Source organism: Triticum dicoccoides, chromosome 4A (genome assembly GCF_002162155.2).
Source record: "Triticum dicoccoides isolate Atlit2015 ecotype Zavitan chromosome 4A, WEW_v2.0, whole genome shotgun sequence".
In the NCBI taxonomy this organism is placed as follows: Eukaryota; Viridiplantae; Streptophyta; class Magnoliopsida; order Poales; family Poaceae; genus Triticum; species Triticum dicoccoides.
Genome location: NC_041386.1, coordinates 258,682,813 through 258,694,596, shown reverse-complemented (window position 1 = coordinate 258,694,596; position 11,784 = coordinate 258,682,813). Strand labels below are relative to the sequence as shown.

Here is an 11,784-nt window from a genome sequence, read left to right as displayed (position 1 = left end):
CCTTGCCGCGCCGCTCTTCTCTGTGAGATCTATTTTTTCTGTATATTATTGGCCGATGGTTGATATTTTAAAAGATTTTTTGGGGAAAGGGAGGCACATTTCTCTAGCTTGGTATCTTTGGTATTTTCCGTAAAATTTGAAGGAGAGAGGAGTGTTGAAGGTTTGATAACACACACGGACAAAACATCATATCACAAGGCCGGTGAAACTCATGGCGCATGTGAATGTTAATTGGGCCCAAGTAGAATCCGCAATAAAAAAAGTTCGGGCAGTCTGGTCTAGCTATGTACATCCATAAATTTGCCTCAAAATTCTCTCAAAAAAAAGATTGTCTAAAAATATCCATAAATACAGAGGTCAGGAGGTTCAGCCTTAAAAAAATCCTATCAGGTTTATTTTAGCTCCTAAAAATATCCCCATGTCTCAACCCAGGCCTACGTATACATCATATTTGCAGTAATTTAGCAATCGTTTAGGCAACATGCACATTACGAGTGATGCATACAATTTCATAAACAAGTGCGCAAAATTAATGCAGATTCTAGACTGATAAAAGATTTAATCTTCTCCTGGGGCACCATCTAGAAGTCAAATGCTAGCGCCTTGTGGCGACTGAGATCATGGAGGTATGTCGTTGGCGTGGGCCCTTCATAGCCGTCTATTTCATGTAGCTCTGTCATGTTTGCTCTCTCGTGCATCATGATTTGTTGCAGGGTTTCTTGGTCTCCTCTGAGGATTCTTGCAACCTGTGCGTTAATTTTGGAAACTTCAAGACTTGGATAGCCTTACAAAATTCTTGTGAAACTTTTCCTAACACGACTTAAAGCTTCAAAAAAAAAAATTTAGCGCACGACTACGCTTACATAATAAATGACATCCTTTATTTCCGCTCGTAAAGCCTAAGCACATTTGTCAGGTGATAGTTATTTTTGAGATGGAGGCAAAAATTTCGCCTCATTCATTATTTAAGCAAAAGAGTACTGGCCAGTTAATTTAGGAAAACTAGGCACAAACGTCACAATCTGCCGAGCAGCACACACGAGATACCACAAACACACCTCTACAAAGAGAGCTCGTCGAGATAGCACATTGACATGATCATCATCACTGTCCCTTCTCCTTGAGCAACAACTCTGACTTCGTAACTAACAACCATTGACCTAACCCACTCTAAAGAGCTTCTGTGGAGCCATGTGAAGACCATGCCAAGGCTCAACACCTGTTTATGAAGGAGAACCATGAAGGAGAACTATGCAAGGCTAGCGCCGTGAATGACAACCGAAAAAGCACCTGTTGTAGGCAATCGTCGCCACCAGGACCTCATGTGTCGCAGTTCCAACTTCACAACAACAAACAAACCGAGACAATTCCATGGACACGCCAAAGAAGAGATGATTACCGCAACCATTGTCGTGCCTCTACCATCTCTCACCACTGTCATCATTAACACATAAGACCCAATGCCATCGCCACCGTCTTCCACTGGTCCCGCTTGGCAATGGCCAACTCCATAGACAAAGCCCCGAAGAAGGGACACGAGGCCAAAGCACCACCATCGCCCAATTCAATGGATCTAGAGTTACCCTAGAAGCTGGGAAAGTTGGGGCTGAGAGTATGGCCTCGATAATTCCAACAAGAAGGAAACGTCATTTGAGAGTGCCATCATCGTCGGTTCTAGCAACGGTCGAAGAAAAGACTTTCGTCCTGACAAACCTCCCGAGCCCTTCACACCATGCATCAACAAGCCCTCCAATGATCCTCCGTCAGATCCGACTGGATCTAGCCTACCGCCACCACCTAATCACCAAGCCACCGCACTAGTGATCTCCACAATCATGAGCCGCCAAAGCAAGCCCACGACCGTTGCACTCCCAAACTGGCCAGAACCGCGTCGACCAATGAGAACCACCACGTCTGGGACCTCCTCACACATCGCCCTCCCTTAATAACCACCACCTCCGCACCAGAGCCTCTCCATTCACTCCACGAGCGCAGAATCCGCCCCCCTCAGAAAGCCTCGGCCGGGGCAAACCAAACCTGAGCAAATGTAGACACTGTCTAGACGTTAGGACTAAGGGCATCTCTAGCAGATCCTGTAAATCGAGCCATCTGACAAAATAACCGCTAGTTTATAGGACGGAGGCGATTTTGCGGCCGATTAGATCCCGTATATTCGACCATCCCGAATTGTTTTGCGGAATACTACAAACCCCAGCCCATTTCTGCCATATCTATGGGACTGCCCTTGTTTTTGCAGGATCCCCTTTCCCTTGGCACGAACCAACTTCCACCGCTTCTGTTCTCGCCTCCCACGTCGCCACCTCCTCCAGTCTTGCCTCCGACCTCGCCGTCCGGCCTCACGACGCCGAAAACCGACTGGACGGAGTACCTGCAACCGCCGGGTGCCCCATATCATGTGCTGCCACCACAACCAATGTCGTCGCTCCGTATGCCTACGCCTCCCTCGGCAGTTCATGCTAGCGCCGCCCCAACACCTTTCTCCACCGCCATGAAGAGGAAGTGACAAGGGAACCACCTCATCCAAGGGGGCTCAACCGGCAGGCACCACCCTCTTTCGGCCTCGCTCTGGTTCCTTCTTTCAAGGTTGCTGGCAGAAGGAATAATACCATCTCCACCGACTCAGCCGGTGCATGGGCAAAGCCCCCGAGGAAGAAGGCGATCGCAGCAAGAAGTCGGGCTCCTCCTCCGCCTCCCGCTGGCCTTGACATCCCCATTCACGGCGACTCCACTGGTCACGCCTACCACATGTTCGATGATACATCCGGGAAGTACAAAATTTACCCTTTTGCTTGATTTTCTCGGCTAATCTTTGCTTAGCCTGTTTGGAACACTTGTTTGAGCTTTACCCATTAAATTTTGTAGCCAAAGTGTGCCCTCCACATATACCGAAATGTTGGCCGAGAGTGCAATGGATTTGAGTGCCCCCCTTGACGATTTCGATGTGCCTCACATGGAGGTCGAGGCAGAGGCGGATCAAGCGAATGATGGTGGTGATGAAGTGCAAGTGACCGAGGAGGCCAACTACGATGCTAGGGTGTTGAGGACAGGAAACTACACGAGATGGAGGATGTGTGCTTGATTCAAGCATGAGAGAGTGTCTCAGTTCACGCCATGTTCGGAAAATATCGAAGCTATGGAAATTATTTGCAAATGATCGAGGACAAATACCACCAAATCAGGCCGTTCCTTTCCGACCGAACCTTGAAGTCACTTCAAGGGCATTGGGACATCATCAACAAAACATGTGGCTGTTGGAGTGGGTGCTTGGAGCAAGTGCGGAATGCACCTCCAAGTGGCGTCACTATTGATGATTATGTGAGTATTTCTTCATCTTGTTGGCTTTGTTTGAGTTGATATATATGAAGAGTTTGAGCTCATACTTGCCTCAGTGTCTATGTGTAGGATCGCATCACCAATGAATATTTCAAGAAAACCACGTGTTTAAATGACCGATCATTCACTCTTCATCAATGTTGGTGCTTGCTCCGGGATAGTGAGAAGTGGAGGGCGAGTGACAAGGAAGCTTCCCCAAAGAGAGGCGCCTTCATCAAGTTGGAAGATAAGGATGATGATAGTGGTGATGCACCAAGAGGAGGGAGAAACAAGGGAAAACTGGATGGAAACAAGAAGGAGAGAGCAAGAGTGAAGAGGATGGCCGAGGCAATCACTTTGAGAGATCAAATTGGTGAGATGGCAAAGATGAAAGAGACCATGTTATCCAAGCATTGGGATGCTAAAGTGGCCATGGCCGACAAGAAAGAGAAGCACAATGAGGAGAAGTGGGAGAAGAGGTGTGCCTTCGAGGAGTGCAAGATTGCCCTATACGAGCAAAAGAGGAAGGACAAGAGAACCGCAGAGGAGGACCGGTTCATGAAGATGAATCCGGAGGGCATGCATGCAATGACAAGAGAATTTTGGGAATTGAAAAGAATGGAGATCATGTGCGTGAGAAAGATGGAACTTCAAAATCTTATGGTCGGTGGTGGTGTTTGGTTTGGAGAGGGTTTAACTTTCGGTAATGTTGGTGGTGGTGGCTTCGGCATGGGTGGTGGAGGGTTCGGCAATGGTGTTGGGTTTGGAGGTGGTGGATGGTTTGGCATTGGGGCTGGTGGTGGCTTCGACAATGGTGATGGAGGTGGTGTTGGTTTCTGCAATGGTGATGGAGGTGGGGTTGGTGCTTCGGCAAACCATGTGGATGGTGGTGCTGGTGGTGGTGCTCATTCTCCGGTCCAAGTTGAAGATGATGGCGCTCATTCTCCGGTCCAAGTTCATGAAGATGGTGGTCCTCACTCTCCAGTCAATGCGGATGATGGCGATTGAGGTGCTAGGGGCGGTGGTGGTGGCAACGATCTTCGCAACAATGAGGATGTTGCTTGATTTCTCTATGACCGGTGGTTATTTGAGCATCTTTTGTTTTGTTTGATCGCGCATTTGTAAGGCTAAACTTGCTACCTCGTATATTGTGCATGGTTTTGGAAGTGATGAACTAGTGTGATGATGGACTATATATATATGAAATAAATTTCGTGTAATCATATGCAAGCACTTGGCAATATTTGTCCTATGATTTTTTGCGTTACCGCGAGTTCTCTAGCGCGGAACAAATCCCGTGAACTCCTCCCGTAAAACATTTGCAAGACGGGTTTACATGATCTATTCCGTCGGAGGGCTTGCAGTACCGCAAAAAAGTTTTATCGGAGCCCGTAAACAATTTTTACGAGATAGGGGCTTATCGGACTGCTAGAGATGCTCTAAGTCACCCACTACTCAATGTCGCACCACACCACCGTTACTTGCCGGAGAGGGTTAACCCCATCCAGTGTGTGCCCATCAATTCGTGCAAGAACTGAGCACGGTATCCCGAAATCGATGACTCCCAGCCACCACAGCCGGGCCACTCCCTGGCCGACCTCCCCTGCGGTAGAGAAAGGTCGCCTTTGCCAGGCCTAGGTATGCCGCCCCGATGCAACCGCCACCGCTAGTCGACCATATGCCGGCGAACAACCACCACGAGCAGGCCCTCCGAGGAGCCTAGCAGCAGCGAAGGGTGAATCCCCGTCATGACAAGCCCGGGCTTTGCTGGAGGTGACCACCAGCGCAGCGAGGTGGAGGGGAAACGGGTGCACGAGGTTGAGTGGATGTGGTTGCCACCCGAGACGCCCTGCGAGGGAGTGACGTAGGGGTTGTGTGTGTGCGCGCGCGCGCGCACGTGTGTGTTGTAGACTGATAATTTGACCAACATAATACATGTTGTATATCATAAATATATACCAATAAACACTTTGAATGGTATCTTTTTGGGATTTTTTTATGGTACATCATACTACACAATATGACTTGTAGTATTAAGTTGATCAAAGGGTTCAAGAACAGGTCGGCAATATTAATCATAATGAACCAAATTACTAATCTGATGCATATGGCCATCCACGACACCGCATTCCCGCCTCCGCTAGCCAGCCGCTTGCTCACAGCTCACATGTCGCACACTCCCGCCTCCGTCGAGCCCAAGGATGGGCACCCTACACCAACGTCGTTGCCATCAAACTCACAACTCGTGGCGGTCTCGTCTCCACGGCCGTGTACATTTGCAGCTCTGCAACTTCTCCGTCACTCCAATGTCTCGCATAAATGAGTTTTCCCTTGTGCGTAGGTGCGTGCTTGTGCAGCCGAGAATCGATCAAGCTAGCTCATGTACGCGCGTGTGTCTTCCGGCAGAGTACATTTATAATGCGTTTGGTAGTCTGCAGGAGGCCAAGTCCGGGCGATGCAAAATTGGATGTTTAGTAGGCTGGGCTGCACCGAATCTTGGCATGCACAATGTTTAAAGCACTGCAAAATTGGATGTTGAAGAGGAACAACTGAATGGCCACTCTTTCTGAGCTAGGCTCGAGCGATGCAAAAGAGCGCATATGCGAGTGGCTCGAAAGATGCAACCTGGTGCAGGCATCATACATGGTGTAGATGTCTACTGCTACGTGTGTGTGCTACTGCTGCGTGTGCGTATATGCATATGTGTACTGCTGTTGCGTGTGCGTGCACACCCACCAGCGAGGACCAGGGTGGTGGAGCTCGACAACATGGCTAGCAGCGCCATCGCCATTCTCTTCCACACAATCATCTTCTTCTACATCCTCATCCTTGTCGTTGACGCCATGGGCGCGTATGTATACACCGCCTAGTTACATCACTCGCTGTTGCTGTAGATGGAGAACTCTAGCTGGTCGCGCCAGAAGAAAGAAGAAAGAAGAAAAAGAATGAAGAAGAAAATGAAGAGAGATTTTCACATGGGGTCAATTCGTTTGAGTTAAATTTAAGGAATCGGTTAGGTTCGCCCACCGTTAGAGATGTGAATCTATAATCTATCTATAATATGTATTTATAATCTATAATCTATAATCTATAAGAATATAAAAAGAGCCAAATAGGAAGATCCAATTAATCTCGGCCATCAATCATGTCAATCCAATGACCTAGACTGCTTCAATGTCGAGCGTTCAACACGTTTAGCGTGCAGTTAATTTCATGCCAAATATAATGCTAATTACATAATAATACGCAAATAATAGCCTACTTAATATCTGCATGTACTTAATATACTTCCAAATTAACGTGCATTGTACGTACACATTGACTAGTTAGTATAAAGAGTTGAAGATAAGAGGCCGTTTACTCCTCTAAATTATAAGAATCGGTTATCCTATATACCTAAGAGAGACATTCGTACTGACTTATTTATCTTAATATGTAAGCATTGCCACATCGCCATACAATTATAAATGGAATAAATCACATCTCAACATGCAACCATGCATGGGAAAAGACCCATTACCACATGCAATCATGCATGAGATTTTTTTGTTCTATTATTCTACTTATATTCATTTTTTACAATTATAAATAATCAAATATAATAAGTCACATGTGTTATTTTGGTTCTGGCATTAATAATCTAAATATTTATATTTCGCACAACCAAACAACATTGAAATATTACAACAAATTTCCATAGCAACACACGGGCTGTCATCTAGTTTCTTAATATAACACCCAAATTTTGCTCTAGTATTATGACATCTGGGTAGCTGAATCACATAAATAAACGGTCCAAATTCACTTGATGTACCATTAAAGGACTCACATTTTGTAATGCTAAAATTTATGATATATATAACTCATATTTTAAGATTAATGAAATTATATAGTAGAGTTTTATGCAGTCCATTAGTCAAGTGGACCTTATAAATCGGAAAGAAAAGAGGGAATACCTGGCTCATCCGTGGCCTTTGGGCCGGCGAGGTGTGGATGCAGAGTTGGGCGGCGTGCGTGACGCGGCGGAGCTGCTCCACGTCGTATCGACCTCCTAGAGCGGGGTCGACCATCTTCAAGACCTCGTCCTTGCTGCTGAGGAAGGATCGTACCTACCCACAATTAAAACATCAAAGGTGATGAAAGCTGTTGGATGCACGTCCATGTTTTTTTGAACGCTGGAAACAAGCGGACCCATGCAACGAGGCTGTGGTTTTTGCCGTCGATGGCGCGCCGGCCGGTGAGGAGCTCGAGCAGCACGACCCAAAGGCGAACACGTCAGTCTTCTCGTTGAAGATCCCGTGCGTCGTGTACTCGGGCGGCACGTATCTGTACATCTACATGCATCAGCATCTCAGGTGGTGTTTGATTCTCTAGTTCTAGGACTTTTTCTAGTTCCAACTAAAAAGTCCTTAGTTCTAAAAAGTCTCTTCCTATTTGTTTCCCGAGACTAAAAAGTCCCTAGTCTCTTTCTTGAGGTTATTAAATGACCATATTGCCCCTAATATATAGAAAAATAACAATCAAACAACACGATGGGATGGCGGGCCAATTGGTGCATGGAGGGGCATTGTTGGAAAAGTCTCAAAAAATCCTAAAAATACTCTCTTTGAGAATCTTCTTCATTTAGTCCCAAATGCCTAATTTAGTCCCTAAAAAGTCCCTCCCGTTTGGTAAAAAAGTCCCTAAGAGAGACTTCTTCTAGTCCCTACATAAAAAAGTCCCTGGAAACAAACATCCCCTCATATATTGCAATACGTACGATCTAATTCATTCATTCACCTATCCGTGTTACTTAAACTCAATCACAAAGTAGTCAATTTATTGACGATGATTAAAATTGCATCAACGTGATTGTGAATGAGACAGATAAACAGACCGACCGACCCAAATGTGCCTTCGAAGATGGTCACTTGGTAGTGCGTCAACTTGGCCGGCAGCCACTTTGCTAGCCCAAAGTCACATATCTGAAGAAGCACCCACGGGAATAACAGCTAAATTAACACACACAAAAACAAATTAATAGAGACAAGACGCAATGCAAATATGCAATGTAGTCCAATGTTGGTTACTAGTGGCTCGTAGTCGTCTTTGAGCAGGATGTTGGCGGGCTTGACGTCCCGGTGCACGATCCTCCTGGCGCACCGCTCGTGGAGGTACTCCAACCCGCTGGCCGCGCCCAGGGCCACCTTGTACCTCGCCACCCACGGCATGGCCCCCTCCTCGCCGGAGCCCCCGTGGAGCCTGCGGGAGAGGCATCCCAGGCGTGAGAAGGGGAACACCAGGTGCTCGCCGCCCTCCAGGCCCACGCCCACCAGCCTCGCCACGTTCGGGTGGCGTACGTTCACCGCGTGCCCCAGCTCCAACAGGAAGCTCTCCATGCGGTCATTCTCCGTCGCTGACAGCTTCTTCACGGCGACCAGCTGCCCGTCCGACAGGAGGCCGCGGTACACCTTGGCGTGCCCGCCCCTGCCCACCACGTTCTCCTTGCAGAAGTTGCGGGTGGCCTTCCTCAGCTCCGACAGCGAGAAGGTCCGGAAGGATAGCCTCAGCGCGCACAGGTCGTGTTGTTCTACGTTCACCTGCCCCGCCGACGGCCACCGCCACTTGCTGCTGCCGCGGATGCTCAAGCTCCTGAGCTTTGACGACATGGTTGACGGGATGCCGCTGGAGAGGCGGCGTTTGGTCCTTGACCTCCACGCCTCCATGGCACCCTTCCAGGCGGCCGGAAGCCCGTCGTTTCGCGGCGGCTCGGGCGTGGACGGCGCGGCGACAACGCCCGTCATCGTCGACGACGACCCCATCGCCTCGTCCGTCATTGCGGCGGCGTCAACGTCGCTCGTCGTCGTGCATCCCTCGAGGACGCTTCTCGGGGAGACTAGGTCGTCGCCCTTCTCACGCGATGACTTGTCGCTAGCACCGCAGCCGTTTTTACGGGGCATGGACACCGCCGCCGCTGCCAATCCATCGAGAGGTCAAATCCATGGCATGTGAGAAAACAAAGTGTAGAACCAATCAACCAAATCCATCCCTACATTTATATGAAGAATCATTTCGCGGCTCCGTCGCCATGGAATCTTGGATCTTTTACTTGCTTGGTCTAATCCGTCGAGGCGCAACTCCTGGGCCGATCCATATCGTGAAGCAGATTTTGCTCCTCGTCGGCACCAAAAGATGTTTTATTCTTCTTTTTCTAGTCCCTAGCTTTGGGGTTTCTTGCAAACGATGGTGATCTTATTTTGGAGCGCGCAAGAGAGTGCGGTGGCGGGGAGAGCAACGGAGCTGCTGGGGTGGTTTGGCGCGAAATCTGCGGTAAGCCCCTCCTTCAACTTTGATCAAACGTGGCCAAAGCACACACGTTTTTTTACAGTGAAAAGTGTTTGCTTTTGGAAACAACTGGAACAGGATTAAGGGCGCACATAAAAGCATCTCCAATAGAAGATACAAATTCGCAGATGTAAAACAAATTTACATCTCTACCTACAAAAAAAAAAATTACATCTGCAACTCCAATAGGTGATGCAAAATGAAGATGTAAAAGTTGCCGACAGCCGCGCGACTGTTGTTCAGTCGCATACATTGAAATAAAACAGTCGAAGGACAACTTAAAATTTTCACATGTCCACAGTATCAAACTATTACATAATTCATCACATCCACAAGATCAAATGCAACAAACATACTCGCTCCGTTTTTATTTAGTTCGCATATTAGCTTTGGTCAAAGTCAAGCTTTACAAACTTTGACCAAGTTTATATATAAAAATATTAAGATATACAATAACAAATCAACAACATTAGATTTATTATTAAATGTACTTTCACATCGTATAGATTTATTATGATAAATGTCTACATTGTTTTCTATAAACTTGGTCAAACTTTACGAAGTTTGACTTCAGTCAACTCTAATATGCAGAGTAAATAAAAACGAAGGGAGTACAATAAAACAAATAGGTGGCCCTTTCGCCATGCCATTTTCAGTACTCCTCCATCAAATCATTCTGAAGTTGATCGTGCGCATCGGAGTCTCTAATTCCATTGTACACCTTCATGAAGTGTTTGATTCGCTCCTCTCTTCTCATCGGCATAACGCATATGCCCATCAAGCGATAGAAGGTGTAATCTAAAGGACTAAATCATGTCCACGCTCATTCTCAATGACCATGTTATGCATGATCATGCAACTAGTCATGATATACCTGTAGAATATGTGAATTACACGATGTATTGCTCTTCGTGCATAGGCACATATATATGATGTACAAAGGTGGGCCATGGAACTAGGAGGCAGGCCCAATACACAATATGCACATAACACATATATTCAACACCCCCCGCAGTCGAAGCGACACCGCGGCTGACGCAAAGACTGGAACGGAACTCCTCAAATGACGCCGTAGGCAAGCCCTTGGTCATGATATTGACAAATTGTTGGGAAGTAGGGACGTGCAAAAACACGAATATGGCCAAGGGCCACCTGTTCCCGAACAAAATGAATATCCAACTCAATATGCTTGGTTCGTCGATGATGCACCGGGTTAGCGGAGAGGTAGACCGCCGAGACGTTGTCGCAGTAGACCACCGTGGCACGGTCAACAGGGCAAGAGAGCTCCTGAAGTAGCTGGCGAAGCCACGAAACACTCGGCGACTGCGTTGGCCACCGCAGGATACTCAGCCTCAGCACTGGAACGAGAGACCGTAGGCTGCCGCTTGGACGACCACGAGATGAGTGAGGGTCCAAGATAGACACAATAGCCCGAAGTGGAGCGATGAGTGTCAGGGCAGCCCGTCCAGTCTGCATCGGAGTAGGCGGTGAGGGCGGTGTCTGTGACGCCCGGATAATTAAGCTACAGTGATGCCTCGTTAAGGATGCCACGTCACCTCGGTTACTGTGGATGAACTCGTGTCAGTTCGAAATTCAAATTTAAAACAAAGGTAAACATATAAAAGTTTTCAAATACTAAAACCAAATTATTATGGTAGTGAAAAATAATGCATAAGTAGTAATGGTGGAGAAACCAACATCTTTAGAACTGTTTGAATGCTCTAAAATAAATAAACAATAGCAAAAGAATTAATGGAATGCCTTTTATAGTTATTAAAATGTTAAACCATTTTAATTGGAACTCTAAACTTTTTGTAGTAGAGGTATAAATAGTGGTACTAATTTAGGTACAACCTTTATGATTTATAAAACTAAAATAAAACAAAAAGGGGTAATAATAAATAATAGGAAAGAGACAAAACAGTAAACAAAAAGAAAAAAAATAAAGAAAAGGAAAAGGATAAACAAAATTAAAAAAAAAGAGGACCCCCCCCCCGGCCATGGCCCAGCAGGCTACAGGGCCACCAGGCTAGCCCACTCCCCTCACGCCCGCCTGGCCTATAGGCCATGTCCCGCTAACCCTAACCCACCCCCACTATCCCCACTTCCCCCACCTCTCGATCCACT

At 47.1% G+C, this 11,784-nt stretch overlaps 1 pseudogene; it reads right to left on the bottom strand.

The window, feature by feature from the left end:
• Positions 1 to 663: 663 nt before the first annotated feature.
• Positions 664 to 9,509, bottom strand: LOC119288872 (annotated as a pseudogene).
• Between the last annotated feature and the right edge of the window lie 2,275 nt (positions 9,510 to 11,784).